We start from the raw sequence: 16,574 nt of genomic DNA, 5'->3' as shown, positions 1-16,574 counted from the left end.
GTTTTAGTTTACAAACCCCGCACCCGCCCGTACCCGCAACACTCCAAACCGCATCCGACCCGTGTTCCGACAGTAGCCCGACCAGACCCGCTATAAATTGATATTGACACCCGACCCGCACCCGATGGAAAATTAAGAAACATTAGATGGGAATTACACTATCTGGTTTGGGCTTGGTGCTTTAGATTGTTGTGCAAAAAAAGCACATCATCCACTGTTGACAGTTTTAGTTAACTCCTCCGCTCCTGATTATATCCAGCACCGGTGAAGTCTTGCTCGCAATCGCAAAACTCGCACCCGACCCGCGCTGTTCAGGCGTCCGACCCGACTTGTTTCATCCAAAGTTTGCGGGTCACCTGAACCAGAGCAGGACTCTGCTTCAGGTGCCATAAAGGGCTTTTCAGACGGGAGGCTTTTGCGTTTGTCGGGCCTGATAATGTATTCTCAATGGAGAGGCGAGCGGGCAGAGAGGAGGCTCAGCGTCCTGTCAAGCGGCACGACAAGCGGGCGGACTCCCGTGAAACAGTCACTTCCGTACTTGTTGAACGCATGCATGCGCAAACCTGGTAACCATTGGGATAGATGAGAATCACATAAAATGTGGCACTGAATTTGAAACAGCACATTGTTATTTCTGCATCTATTATCAAAATAGTTAGTAGTTAGTAGTACAGTGGAAATGAGTAGAAATGTGAATATTTGGTTGGCATGTTGATTAGCGGTGTGTGCCCCTAAAATTTCTGGTTGCGCCCCTAAAATGTTCAGTTAGGGGCCACAGAGCTCCTAGTGAAAAAAATAAGTCTGGAGCCCTGATGTTGCTTAAGAATGGCAAAACACAGGCATGCCCCCTTTACAGAAGTTCACTGGAGACTTGTTGCAAGCGTTCCTTAATCCTGTCTGCCTCAGGACACACTGTGTGAGGGCCATAAACCAACACCAGTAACACCTCCAGCCCTCCAGCTACAACGTCTGGGTTGTCCATATAAAAGTAATTTGATGCATCTGTAAGGATCATTCAAGGATCTACAACTTTGGAGTAATTCTAAGTTCACTACAGATTTCTGTTGAAGTCTGGGATGGGTTTTGAAATGCCACAAGCACTTTCACTGTGAGAAAGTAACATCCTCGCTAAATAGAATGAATCCGCACACAGTTGGTACTAGTTGTCCATTTATAGAATACTGAGCTAAATATTTGCTCTTAACCGTGAAAAGGTTTTAATTATTTAATGACCACCAACCTTGCTTTATATGGCTAAGGTGTTAAAACCATTATGTGCTCTGGTTGACATTGCATACAAGTGGAGATGGGACGAACACACCCTCTGATCAAATGCTTGGCTGTTCGTCTCTGTCCGCCCCGTTGGCTGCATGTGTGTGACTGTTTTCCGTCTGACAGGAAGGGTAATATCTTTCGGTATCAGTGATTCATGAGGGGACAAACAGGCCATAGCGGAGTGGACATAACCCTCATTGCCCGACGAATGACATTCAAAGAGTTTCTGTGCGTATGCGCGTGTCTGTGTTTCTTACCATGGTTCTGCATTTGGCATGCAAACCAAGGTCAAAATGATGGCCTGTTGAAGTAAATGAGATGTGCAGTCCATGGAACTGTGTCTGTGTGTATGTGTCTGTGTGCTCGTGTGTGTGTAGCTGGTTAAACAGAGCCAAGTAGGTGCGGTTTGACTATGGTGACTATGGTGAATGATGTGCGTGCGTGTGTGTAGCTGTGTACATGATATTCCAGGAGTGAGGCATCACAGCAGAGGGCCACCTGCCCAGAGGGGCCGGAAGTGGGTATGTTTGAACAGCACTTGGCTCCATCACACTGTGGCCTTAATGACGGTGTAGACCAGGGGTGCCCAACCAGTCGATCGCGGTCTACCAGTAGATCGCCGACAGATCCCAAGTCGATCGCGAGGGGTGAAGAAAAAAAAAAAAAAAAAAAAAAAAAGTTTTTTTTTATTTTTATAAAATTAAATTTGCGCGGGACATATACGCGCGGTAGCGCATGTGCTGTTAACAGCAGTTGAAAGAAAGCCGTCAACAGTAGTTACACACTCCTAAACGTTGGCATGGCTGAGGGGAAACGAGCTAAGACCTACCATTTTCACCCTGAGTGGGAGGAAGATTATTGATTATCGCTGAGAAGGTGCCGTGCGCAGACGGAATGAAACCCCCACTGAAGTCCGTAGGTTCACGATTCAAACCCCTCCCCCCCCGTCAACAACTGTTCTCTACCCCCCCCCCCCCCCCCGCTTGAAGGTAGGTTTGCTGGTAGATCTCGGGAGGTTGGCTACTTGAAAAGTAGATCTTGGGTCAAAAAAGGTTGGGCACCCCTGGTGTAGACAGAGAGGGACCTGACGGGGGTAGGGGACTGGCAATATTTTAAAAGTCACATGCACGACAATAATCTCACCGCTAGACCTGAAATCAAGTCCTGAACCGTGTCAAAGCAAAACAAACGAAGACAACTTTCCACGACAATATTTACTCATTTTGCAATAGAAAATGAGTAAATGACGAGGGTATCTAGTGTGGCTGAAATAGATCCAACAGAGAGAGTTCAACGGCTCGCCCGACAGCGGTGCTTGTGTCCGGCCCCTCCCCGGCCAACACCAGAGAGCCTCCATTCATTCCACCTGGGAACAAAACACGCACTCCTGGCTCCAATTTCACAATGTATTCAAGACGAGGGAGCCGCTGGCAGAACAGGCATGGTTTGGACAGAATGTAGGGTCTAGTGTTTGTGTAACCAAGGTTAACCAGAGGAGGCCAAACGTCAGCCTCACCTGGCTCAGGATAATAGAGGCAGCGCACGCACACACACAGTGTGTGTGTGTGTGTGTGTGTGTGTGTGTGTGTGTGTGTGTGTGTGTGTGTGTGTGTGTGTGTGTGTGTGTGTGTGTGTGTGTGTGTGTGTGTGTGTGTGTGTGTGTGTGTGTGTGTGTGTGTGTGTGTGTGTGTGTGTGTGTGTGTGTGTGTGGGGGGGGGGGGGGGGGGGGGAAGAGCGAGTGCTTTAAAATAACTGCCGAGCGTTCTGGGATGGGCTTGTTGGTACCAGGAAAGGGGGGGGGAGCTTGGCACAGCTGGGGGGCAGGAAGTCAGGATCCGTGCCGATGAGCTATTTTACGATTCCGATGAATCGGAGGAAATACCTGAAAAGCTGAAAGGCATGCTCTCTCTGACACACGAGTGTTTGTGTTTACAGGAAGACAGAAACAGCCCTTCCATAACAGGGGCCCTTTAGCTACAAAAGAAGAAGTCACATAACACACCATTGTTCACCCTCTTACCTGGTATTCTAGAGTTGGACTTATATTCCAAACTGTTCCGAAGTCTTTTCCCAAAGGCTCCCCGATAGAATCCGTTCAGACCTGGAGAGAGAACAGAGACGAGATTAAAGAAACCCCACGGTATGTCTCCAAGCCTTCCTCTGTGGCGCACAATAACTCAAACTGGTTTTTACGCAAGCGTCACTCCAAAGAGCCCAGTTATGAGGATGTTAGTGGGAGCCGTTGCTGGAACATTCCTCCGGCCCGGGCCTAGCTCGGTGGCGGTGGCGGCGCCTGCCAGATCCCTTTAGCTCCCACTAGCAGGTGAGGCAGCGCTACAAGGCTGCTATTGTCAGGGCCCTGCTGCTGAACACGTTACCTTTTCAACGGGCATACAAAGCCATCCTGGCTGCCAAGAGGAGACGGCGTGAGTGCGCTACAACCACACCGTCAACACGGCTCTGTAAGGGTTTAAATGCAACAATGTATTGTAAAAAATGAAGATTTGTCCGGTTCTGTTGAAAATAATCTTTTGCTGACTGCAAAACACTGTAATGTCCTTTCTCCAATGTTAATGCTCTTCTTTTCTTTTCTTTTTTTAAACGCAGGTGCCTTGGAGGGGTGACGTTTTGTTCAGTTCAATTTTCTCCTGCTACCTGACTTGTTAGTCATTGTCTAGGAATGCAGCCTTAACTCAGCTCATGGCCTATTGGTCAAAATTTGAGCTTTTCCCACTTTCCATCTAGGTTGTTAAAGTCCACCAGAGAGGACTGGATGTCCTGCCCCAGGCAGGGCTTGTCCACACATCTGCCACTGCATTTTTCTCCCCGCCACGGAGATGTCTTTCGCGAGGTGGGGGGACGGGACGGGAAGTTTAACCATGCACACTGTAGACAGTAATGCTTTCTGAAGGTTACAACACACAAGGGAATAAGGATTCCTGGGTTTCCCCTAAAACTCATCAATATTAACGCACAGGTTACAAAAGGGTTTGTTCAACCGTCACATTTAGGGCTGCATGCACGAAAGATTTACAAGAAAGAAAGAATGCTCTGATTAACACCAATTCACGACACCCAGTTACCAAATCAGATGAAACGATCCCATGGTGTTTGGATCTGTTGTGCCTTGCTGTAAAATACTATAATATCAAAGGATAGATAGAAAGGTTCAGTATTGTAGGGAAAAATAACTCAGCAAAAATATAAAAACTCTGATTATGAATCATAAAATCTGAACCCAAGCCATACAGCCCAAAGTTAAAGTGGTCATGCAGCATGGACCAGGCAACCAATTGCAGAGGGTTGAGGTGATCAGGAACTGTAAGGCATACCGCTCTTAGCTTCCTACACAAGGAGCGGTGCTTACACACTGGTTTAGGCAGCTAGACCACACGTGTAGCAGTAATGAACCCACGCAATTAACAAACACAACTGCCAAACTCACAGTGAGTGCATTCACGTGCACAGTTAAGCCCAGTTAGGCTGAGTAACAAGGTGATAGTCATAACTATGGTGAGAGGACACAACACATGACTGTGTCACATGGACACAGACGCGTTGGTGTAAGTCAACAGAACTTAGGTCAGTTCAAGAAGTGACCGCATGTAAATCCAATGAGATCAATAGGCAATGGATCAAGAGTTGTTGTCATTTTACAGACTGGTGAAGGCGGGAATGATGCGGCCTACTGTCTCCTTCTGTATAAAATGGCGTTTTGGTTCAACTTTAAGCCGGAAGGGGAGGGAGTGGCAAACACGGAGTGGGGATCATTGTTGGTCAGCTCTAAGCCGGCAGGGGAGGGAGTAGCAAACACGAGTTGCTGTGTGTGAAAAGGGGGAACCGTCATGGCGGTACCAGGGGGCGGGGCGGGGGGGGGGGGGGAGGAGTTTGGATGTGTGCAACCCGTCACCAGGCGATTTCTGAAAAGAAACCGATGTTTCTTATGGTCTCCTTCTATGCCGTCTAAGGTCGGCACACATTTCTGCCTCAAACCACTCCCAGTTCTACTTACATTTCTCCTCCAACTATTTGGGATCGCACAAGCATGTTGCTCGCACGAATACGCCACTGTAGCGCTACACATCACCATGTTGTATTCGTTGCAGTGGTAAGAATGTGCACAGCTAGCAAAAGTACCTCAACACTCAGTTCCGCGCCGTTATTTTCTATAAAGCAATGTTGCAGCTCTGCGTGCATGTTGGACGTCACACAAGAAAGCTGACGCTGTCCTGTTACAAGTCCCGAACGCCAATGCAAAAAGCGGCATTGTTTGGTTCCGTGTTCAAATAAAGCCAGAATAATGAAGAATCTCATTTACGGCCATATTGTGGGATCTCTGTAAAAGGGAATATTGTTACGGACGATACCTACTTACCAACCAATGCGTACCAAACAAGGCAGTGAGCATGCTCACACAGCTCATGCTGAGACTGTTCTTTGAAAGATCCATGTTGCTTGTGGCAGCGAGGAAAGTGGGTAACAATCGGGTTCCTAGTGTGCGTGTAAACACTGTAAAATGAAAAAAAATCCTATAGCTTGAGACAGCTGTGAAACAAAACCAAAACACACATTTTACACAACGTTAATATTAGGCCTGTGCATTGAAGTTTAGGCCCAAGTGACCCCTGTGTAGATATAAAATTGACTTGTCTGAATAAATTGCAAGACTTTTTTTTTTTTTTTTCATTTGACACATTGACATGTTCATGTACCCCAGCAAACAACTCAATCAAATTACACTCTCCCTGTGATAATGTAAAACTATAAGTAAAATAATAAAAGAGTAAAAAATCGGACCTTAAGTTGAATTTTGATAAATTGCAAAATTCTCATGTACCCCCTTCCAAAACATGGGGCCTAGTGAACATAGTTCCCAACCCCAATAAAATCTGTAACAGAGTAAGTAAATCAAACGTCATCCAAGCCAGAGGTTCGGCCCCCTCTTAAATTGGTAATCTGTTGGTCTGAGAGTCACCACTGATTGTGTCTCAAAGCCTGAAGTTTCTCTATAATTACAACATAAAAAAGGCCACTCTATAAGTAGCCTTAAATATAACTCCAGATTGCCCTGTATTCTCTGACCACAGTGTATGGAAGTGATGCTGTGACCAGCGGTTAGCTGCTCCCAATGCCTCGTAGGCACAGAATGCAGAGAGCGGCAAGGAGGAACCATGTAGGCTCCATATTCCATATCTTCCTTGAAATGTTTCAGTTACTCTACGAACTTTCCCCTAAATCATTGTACGACCAAATTTTTGACAAAAGCATTAGAAATATGCCATGAACGTGAGAGAAAGAAAGAAAAGAGTGTCTTGTGTGTTTAAGCTGAAAAGTTCTTCTTCTGCCGTACAATTGATAAACAAAGAAAAATCTTTATGTCTTCAAAAGTTTTAATTAATTAAACACATTAATGAAAAGAATATTCCTTAATTAATGCTTTTATTTGTTAAAATAAACATCTTTGAATATGGGGAGCGGTAACATCATCATGTAATCCCTTACATGCCTTTTAGTGTGCATGACTGCACATGCAAATACAAACGTGCACAAAGATGCAGACAAATGCAGCGGTCATGCTATGTTTTAGGAAATACTGGGATAGTACGCACAAAAAATGTTAATTTCCTTGGCGTATTTGGCACAAGGCCATGATAGGGGTAAGAGAAACCCAATAAACAAGGCCATGTTTTAGCCAGGGGCAAGGTTTTTCACACCCAGTCTGTTTAATCAGCAAGGTCTGACTTCGGTCTGCCTAATTAGGACTTTCATTAACAATGTTTTGTTTCGCTCAAAGCAAGTGTCCTACTCTCTCTCTTGCTACTCACCCACACCCATGATGAGTAAATGGCAATCATTCAATTGACATTCACAAGAATATAATAATCACACTTTTCACAAGTATGCTCAGAGCCTCCAGCAATGCAGTAATAGAAATGCAGGCTGTCTAAAGTATTTACAGCACATTTGATCTTTTTGTGCATGGTTGAGCGTCAAATATCTGTGACGCTTTCTATATTGGAAATAAAATAGAGGATGCTAAAATACAGGCTCAGCGTGGAACCCCGTTAGGGTGGTGTCGTGTTAGGACGGTGTCCAGGGCTGTTTTGGTGGTGTCCAGGGGCTGCAATGCGACTGCAATGCGACCACCAGTGCGCCCATGCTACACACAATAGCTGGTTACCAGAACACCACCGCACCACGCCTGTTTCAATCTGTGGTGCGCTTGGTATTTATTATTGGATTTAAGCTGAAATATTTTATCTTGCGCCTTTTTTATCTCTTGCAGAATAGACAACTAATTGTAATTCTCGTGTTCGATTTTTGTCCAGGTATAAGTGATTAAATAAAGCCAAATTGTCTGACAGTTATTAACAGTGTGGTTACCGTAACAAACTTACAGAGCAGCCAATCACAGAGGAAGTACTCGGCAGAGAGGATCATTTTTGTGACCTTCCATCACAATCTCCTGTGCCCACCAAATAAGATCACCCCACAAATGATCTACTTAATGAGCAACCTGGCTACTTCCAGCATGACGTTTGAATGAAGACAGCATATTATAGTCTGACCTTGTGCAAGGACAGGCTTCCTCGAGATAAACTGATGGTTCTTGAGATAATGAAGACGACCTTGCACATTCCCATGATCTTAAGATGCTGAATCACGCACGCCTCAGTCCCAGTACAGTGAAACATGTCTTCAGTACTTAGTCTATTACAGGGAGAACAGAAGGGTCCAGACGTGGAACCCGCAAATGGTACTAGTAATGGTCCAGGGGGGAATTCGGAAAGGAAATAAAACACAATGAAATTGTATTGGATTCTCATTTTCTGCCTATTAGTCAATCAAACACATTTTAGAAGATCATAAAGTACAGCTCACACGTCCTTCCTCATCTTCAATGAGTCAAAACCAAGTGGAACTGATGCCCTTTTAGAGAACAAACATGGATTTGGCCATGAAAAGTCCTTTCTATAATAAAAGTCAATACTACAACACATACAATTTCCAAACAGACCAATGTTTGGGCTTTACATTATTATGCAGGCCTCGGGTCATGGTGTGGCTTCATGGTAATCAATTTGTGGCGTGTGATCAATTGGCCGGAGATTAACCGTCTGCAGTGGACATGCTGCTGGGGGAAGGGTGCCGTCACAGGCTTTGGATGTAATCACTGAGGGACACATCCACCACACCATCTACACCAGAAGGTTAAAGCTAAACCTGTGCAGGTGAGATTGCTGTCTATTATGTGGTCTGAATCTAAATCTGACATAACTTATAATTATATCGGGCTAGGATGTGACATTTAAGGTCAGCCACCCAAAATCCAAAACCTTCATTTCTGTATTGATTCTAGTCATCTTTTTCCATCCATTCCCTCAATGAGGAATCTAGTAGAAATGCACAATGTTGTCACTTACATAAACAGTGATAAGATAACAAGCCATCATCCACAGATTGATTAAGAAATGTTCTGAACTAGAGCCATACTACCATCTACCTTTGGAAAGAAGACAAAACATTTCACCTCCACTCTGGGTCAAAGAGTCATATCTATAATCACGCAAAGAAAATGAACGTAAATACAGTTATGGTCATTTTTTGTGCAGGGACAATTCGAACAACACTAATCAGACAAAAAAAGGTTATTGCTGTCTAGCTGCAATTGCAAACCTTTGTCCCATTAGATACTGTTTGTCACTGTGATCAGTGTTTGTTAACCTTATAATTCCCTTGCCTTCTGTGGTAAACCCCTTCAGCCTTCAGGTTCACCTGGACGGTATAGCCAGGTCCCTTTCTTTTTTAGTTATGAGCTACATGGACCACGTTGTGAACCTACCATGGACCATTGTTATTTTATTTCAGCTACCAGCTTTACTCCTGTTCCAGCTGGATCCTATTAAGACTGAACCCACCCCACTACAAGATAACACATGCTTTACACATGTGTCTAAGTAATTGGTTAAAGACCATCAAAGATCAAATTGAGAAATTAGGCATAGTGAAATGCACTTCAAATATGTAAAGATGGAAACAGCTTGCGAGACACCAGGTTTCATTAGGAGAGCAGAAAGCCTAGCATAATCTGTTTCATAATGTTATCAGGGAGCAGAGTACAGGGCGCCAATATCTACAACTAAAACCATTGTTTTATGTCCCCCACGGACACCAGCTGTGGGCTTTAGGCCCAAAGCTTGTCTAAACCACAATTGAGAGGAGGTGTAGTGTTTGGTTCAATAAGATGAGGTATGACGTCAGCATGATGCAAGCTGGCTGTGTATCATTCCTAGCTGAATGTGTGTCTAGCACATTGGAAAACAGAGGGAGCTATTAATAGTGCGCTTCAGTAATCCGAAAAGTGCCATTCGATACTGGAAAAACAAATGTAGGCTTAGACCACATTTTGATAATCATTGCAATATTGTGCACTATAAGTCAATGTTAAGTAAGATACTTAAAACACTGAGGAAAATACTTGCACTCTGCATTCCTTCAGGATGGTGACTTCTTTTTCACCACAAAGCCTTGTTTGTAACCGTGTCTTATATGCAACGTCATTGGTTGCTCAAGGAGTTACAATGCTAAAGATAAGAAAATATGACTTTTTCCAGTCTCCCGTCAGTGAGGGCCTCCTGTCCACAACAGGGCTTTGGTCTTCAAGCAAAGCCCCACCAGCATTTGGATTATAAGACTACATTTTAGAATCCTACCTACAAACAACCAGCGATGGGCATTTAAACGTATTCCATTGTCACATTAGCTGATATGTTCAGCGAGAATAAAAAAAGTGCGGTGTCCTGTTAACATGCTTAGAAACAACTGAACCCCTTCGACCACATAAAGCCTAATTAAGACCGAGAATAATGAACAACTGCATATGATTACAACACAACTTTGAGTTCCGTGAGTTGGTGGAGGGAAGTAAATGGGCATGCAGTGGGGGGCATACATAACACCCCTCCTCCTTCCTCCCTCAGAACCCCTCCAATCCATTCCCTGGACACAGAGGCCTCGTTCATCGCTGCCCAGATTAGGCCGAGGTTGAGCGGCTTGAAAAGCTTATTCTTGGGAAGCAAAGAGAACCTTACGCTTCCGATAATGAAATGATGAGTGTGAGAGAGAAGACAGCGAAAGGACGACAGCATGTTGTTTAGCCTCCCTTCGGGCCACTTACACAGAAAGATCTAGCGGGCTGTAAAGGATGGGCACGTCAAAGGTTGCAGTAGTGTGTAGAACTTAGAGGCCCCTAGCGGAACGGACTTGGCAGAATGGAACATAATACGTGTATAATCTAATGAAAAAGAATTATGCGCTCATTAGCTTAGAATGAGCTTGTTATATCTGTGGATCCTCTTCCATTTTAAGTCAATATGCAACTTGTAAGCTATGACCTATACTTCTATAATTTTTTACTAAATAAACCATACATAATTTACAAATCTATCAAGGAACCTCCTCACTCGACACTTGGCTACTCAACGCTGCCATTGAGAATGACACATTGTTGAAGTACCTCATGGCACCTTACAGGCAACGTCATTGGAAAGGGACGGGTGAGGAGAGTATTCAGTTGTTGCAATCCGCAACCTCAACGCTAGATGCCACTAGAACCTACACACTACACCTTTAAAGGTCATATCAGCCCACACCTGGTGGCATGTCCTGGGACCTTTAAAATCCTTCATTAGGGCCATTTTAGAGTTTGTTCTTTTGACCGAAAACACTTTCCATAAGCAGGTTGATTTATGCCATGCAATATATGCATTCTGGAGAAGCCTACTTAAAAAGGAATACTTCACTCAAAAGTGAAAACCGATCGAATAAGACCAAAAGCTTTCAGATACAAGCAGAAAACCTCTGTATCCATGGATTAGATCTCTTGGGTTACCATCAACTGGCAAAAGGTTGCTAGGAAACAGTTGGGGTAGTGCGAGGGCTCTCGCACTACCCATTCACTAATGATTTTTTTTGTACTACTGAATTTCTTTTTGTAACTGATAACTTTGAAATTTCGCCTTAAAAAATACACAAAATAAGGAAAACGTTTGAATCTAAAATTGTGAATTTTGTGATCGTTTGACGCTAAAATCGAAATCGCAATCAAAATTCGATTAATCGCCCAGACCTAACCGACACCTACATTTGCACATATGTAGGCCTTCATGAACACACACACACACACACACACACACACACACACACACACACACACACACACACACACACACACACACACACACACACACACACACACACACACACACACACACACACACACACACACACACACACACACACACACACAAGAACACCACAGATCTAAAGGCTGGAAGGGAGACATGACCTTAGTAGGCGGCCATATGCATCCACACAACAGTGAGCCTATAAAGAATCATATCAGGTTACTCTTTGAATCAAGCAATGTGCCATCAATATGCCAACGGGTGTCAAGTGCAAGTGACAGAACACCATCTTCGGAGGTGAGTGGAAGTTAAAGCAATGAATGAACCAGCTGTCTGTGGGTTGAAATGTAAGGAGAGCCAGGGTATGGGTCGATTTGTTCTTCATCTAAATCTTCTTTTACGTTTTTAGTCAATCCCAAAACAACATGGAGCGCATGACCTAACTTGGTCAAATGTTCTACAAAAGAAGCCTTCTATTTATTTTAAAGAGCTCATCCCGCCGCCAAGCCAACCTGGAAACCTTAACATTCATTCTTGGCAACAATCGGCCCTGCTCTACCCTAGCAACAGTCAGCCCGGTTCACCCCAGCAACCGGCCTTTTCCCAGGGCCTGAAGGAGCCCCCCGCCCCGAGGCCGTTCCAAGGGATTTTAAGGATGGGTGGAGTTGGGGACAAAAAGGGTGTTTTTGAGGAAACTGCACACACAACTCCCCCCTACCCCCAAGTAGCTCTTCAGTTGCCACGGCCGGGTGTCAGCATTTCAAAATGCTGCATTTCACACCTTGGGGGCGGGCCTGTCCAAGCCCACGCCCAGAGCCAGCGAGTGGCAACCAGAGCAGATGCTTCCCACACTGTTGCCTCTGGAGTCAAAAGCCGGTAGGCCTGACGTCATTGGCATGGCATTTGATATTTTGGAGTGCTTTAAAGACCAATGGCTTTCAAACTCTAAGCTGTGGTTGAATTGCCACCTGTCTGACATGCTGAGAACTCCCAAGGAAAAGCAGCCTTTTCAACAGGCGCTGAATAGAAGATGTTTCAAACCCAAACATTTTGGGTTTCCGCAATCTACGCAACAATATTCTTAGAAGACTTGAGCGTCGTTTTTTCCACGTGGAGCACTTCAGAAGTTCAATGGTTAAGTCTTTAGAGGAGAACTCAAGGGCCAGCAGGGCTCAAAGATGTTGGTCGAAGCCCAGCAGCGAGCCCCTTTGGCCCCACCCTTCCTCACCAGCCCTGATTCCGCTTCCTACTGTGAAGACGGAGGAAGAAATGTCCGCTGCCATCCACGGCAGCTGTTTGTGTGTGTTCCAAATGACACACACACACACACACACACACACACACACACACACACACACACACACACACACACACACACACACACACACACACACACACACACACACACACACACACACACACACACACACACAGTATTGTGTGTCTTTGGACTGAAGTCCAACACCCAATACTATGGCCGATATACCTTGACCGAATTGGAAAAAGCTGTTGAACTGCTGCTGAAAGCGGCGGTTTTATGGGCTGTTCGTTTAATATCACAGGTCGCAGTGAGAGGAAACGCAGCCTAGCGTACAACAGAAATTACGCGCTTATGTAGAACAGGGAAAAGATTGGTTAGTTCGATCAACCTGGGTTGATTGTAGACCGGTGTGGTGCTTCAATGGTCAAAAACCTGCCATTTTGTCTGTGCGAACACTTTCATTCGGATGTTTTAGCACGGACATGTAAGCCTAATCCTGTCGCCCCATCTCGCTCTAACACTGCCCCTCTCTCACGATTTACAACTTCTGTACCTCTCAACCATCACCCTCCCCATCTCCTTTCCAGCCTTTTGTCAAACAAAAGGAAACAAAAGGAGCCTGTATAGGACCATCGCTCTTCTCTCCTTTCCCCCCCTTCTACACAGAGAGGGAAAGAGAGAAAGACATAAACAAAGAGAGCCAGAGAGTCAGCAAGATAGTGAGAGGGAGTCAGAGGCAGCAAAATAGATATAGAGAGATTGAGTCAGGGACAGAGCAGAACCGAACTGATTACATTCACTTCCCTACATCCTCTTCCCTCCCTACCCTTTCGGAAACTGTGAAGGATAGACATTATAAGACGTTGGATTATCTACAAAGATTACTCATGCGCAGGCATGCAAACTGTACGCAACATTTTTTTATTCCAGCACACTGGCTAGTCTCTTGATGAGCTATGTAGACAAAATGATGCAGGTGCACACACATTACTGGATAAACGTATAATCTGTGGGGCTTAAGTCTTTGCATGTATGCCTATCGTAGATATGTGCAATAGATAGAAATATAGCAGATACATATGTAGATATGCATGAATAACAGTAATGCTATCAGACGCATGCATGGCTGAATAATATCTTTTTCTGAGAATATGGCTAATACAAGGCCAATGTCTGATAACATTTGAACAACAAAAGTTTAGCTATGTTACAAATGTCTTATATTGAAGAATGTAATTCAGCTCCATCCATGCCTCAGTAGAGAATACTAAAGTGTGAAATCTGCGTCCAGGTCCTCTGAACACCATCCATCCAACACCCCTACACGGGCAGCGGACTCACCTTCAAACCAAAGGTTCTCCAACAAAGACCGAGCGGTGTCCTCCTAGCTTAGCCTCCTTTACCCAACGGCTGATGCCACCATCAGGAGGGGGAATGATACTTTGCAGCCCTGTGTGCCATTCTGTCAAGGACCCCCGTCCACCCTACTCCAGTTGAGCTTACTTCCTGCTAGATAAGATAGCAGAGATACATGTATGGCTGAGATACCTACACAACAGTTGTACAAATACAATGCCAGTATAAAAGCAATACACATTTAATCAAATCATTTGTTTTTTTTAATTGCTCTACAAGCAGCATCGTTTTTTTAATGTAGACCCGAGGGTGGAGTTGTGGAATCTCAATTGCAACTGGAAGGCCAGAAACACAATGTGGGGCTTATGCTAATGAAAGTCGCCCTTCCCCCAACTTTCACTGCAACACCACGCAGCAAACTCACTGACTGTTTCACCTTATAAAGTGGACCAAACTCCCAGCAGCCATCACGCGTGCCAGTAATAAGATTACTAAATAACAGCCGTTTGCTTGTGCACAGCAAGACCAGCTCAGTAATAGACTAAATAACAGCCACACTTGCAGACTCTCGGGTCAAACACACCGTTTCAAAACCAACGTTGAGCGAGTGCAGGCACACACAGACGGCAGACATTCGGGAAGACAAATGTGCAGCATACACAGAGATGAGTTAATAATTCACACGCTTCCACGGCACTTCAAAAGGGAACTCCCTCCCCAAGTCCAGAATCTGTTTTGCATTCCAAAGCTTCATGTATCTGGGTCCCCATTAGCATAGCTGAATAATAAGTAATTAAACATGAAGAGAATGTACTGTAACATGAGGTAAGGAAGGTTGAAGGACATGCCAAGAGGAAAGGCATAAGAAGATACTGAATGCTCAGCAAGGCTTTCATCTTCTCTTGTTAACCTGGAAATTCAAGTATGACTACGTCAAGCAAGTATAAGTAGAAACGTAGTGTTAGGAATGAGCCTATTCAATTAATTGTTTTCAACCCTGGTTGACATGACAAGATAAATACAATTCAAATGATTTATTTTCAGTTGACCTGGATCTATTTTTCCGATAAACTTCTGAAAGCATGGTGTAGGTGGGCGGTTCCTAGGCCATCAAGAGTTGGTCCAGCCTTGATCCCACTGGGATGGGTTTGGGTTGGGGGTTGGGGGACGATCTCGGCCACATATAGACGCTAATCTTTCTGCCTCTGCTGGATGCAAAGCCACATTAAAACCGCCAGGCCGCTCTGATAAGGTTAGGGACTTAATGCCTGACGACGTAATTAAATTGAGTATTAAATAGGAGCAAGGGATCGGAGGGCCTTGTTGGCTGTTGCCAAGGCTTGCCGACTGTTCATCATCCTTCCTACTCTGATCAAACTAAGGCTTGCTGACTGTTCCAATCCCGGGGCCTGGTCCTTCCAATCCTTCCTACTCTGATCACACTAAGGAGTCCCTAATCACGTCCAATGGTAGAGAATGGATGGGAGAGAACTCAAGACATGCCCACCAATGTAATGCTCACTTTGAATTTCTTCTTTGGCCGACTAAATGTGACCAGACAACCCTGCTTATATCAATTTGACATTTTACAACAAAACCTTGTGTCTCCACTCTGGTGTTTAGAGTGTCTGGGCTATGGCCATGACATCCTGCCATCACCCACTCTCACACGTCTTCTGTTTATTACCCAACCAGCTGAATGTCCCAGCTTTCTATAAATCCTGACACGATGATGGGTTTAGCTGAAGGAAAACAATATGGAAACTACAAACCGGAAATCCCCTCTTCTCCTTTTCACCTTTTGCAGCAACAACTTTGGCAGAAAGCAAGTGTTTGACACTGGGGCAGTTCAATACACATTAGGTTCAACATGGCTGTAGAATTATAACAGCAAGTCCTTCGTTTTCAACCTCACAGATTTAAAGTTCAATAGTTCCCTAATTTTTATGAGATTCTCATCAAAAAGGTTGCTCGATACCGTATCACAACAGTTATTATTGCTGAAATGCACTACTTTATTCCAACTCTTGCACCATGCTCTATAAAAGCAGAGGGGAGAGACTTAGCTCCCCCCAAAAAAGGTAGGTCATTACAGGTCAATCAACAGCACGTCATAATGACATACCGGATGGCACAGGGCATTTTTACAAGTAGATGCCTCTGCTCGTTGCTTTCTGACTTTTCCAGGTACTGCCGGGCAAAATAATTTGTCTGCGATATATTTGTAAAACAAATTTGCTACAAACCATGTAGCCTTTATTCTAATTAATCAAATTATCAGGCATTACACATTTTCAGTACCTAATCTCTCCTACAATGGAAAGACAGATAGCTAATGCAATTTGGAACATTTCCATTTTTCCACTTTCTTGTCTTTAGTGTTTGTTATTAGGAAGCTCAGCAGAACTCACCCAATGGGGAAGGCAGGGAGAACCCTGATTTCTGTTCAGCAACAATTCTAAAATAGCAGCTGATCGATTTTTGTTTAAATGTCA

The 16,574-nt window shown here is 44.5% G+C and overlaps 1 protein-coding gene across 1 annotated transcript in view; it reads right to left on the bottom strand.

Annotated features, from left to right (window-relative positions):
* plxnb1b (plexin b1b) overlaps positions 1-16,574 on the bottom strand; it is a 67,485-nt gene that overhangs the window by 49,891 nt on the left and 1,020 nt on the right. The window contains exon 2 of the mRNA XM_056605298.1: positions 3,296-3,376. The gene's annotated coding sequence lies outside the window, so the exon portion shown is untranslated. The remainder of the gene's footprint in view (positions 1-3,295; positions 3,377-16,574) is intronic.

Source organism: Gadus chalcogrammus, chromosome 13 (assembly GCF_026213295.1).
Source record: "Gadus chalcogrammus isolate NIFS_2021 chromosome 13, NIFS_Gcha_1.0, whole genome shotgun sequence".
NCBI lineage: Eukaryota > Metazoa > Chordata > Actinopteri > Gadiformes > Gadidae > Gadus > Gadus chalcogrammus.
Note: the sequence above shows the minus strand (reverse complement) of the source record. Positions and strands in the feature narration are given on the sequence as shown.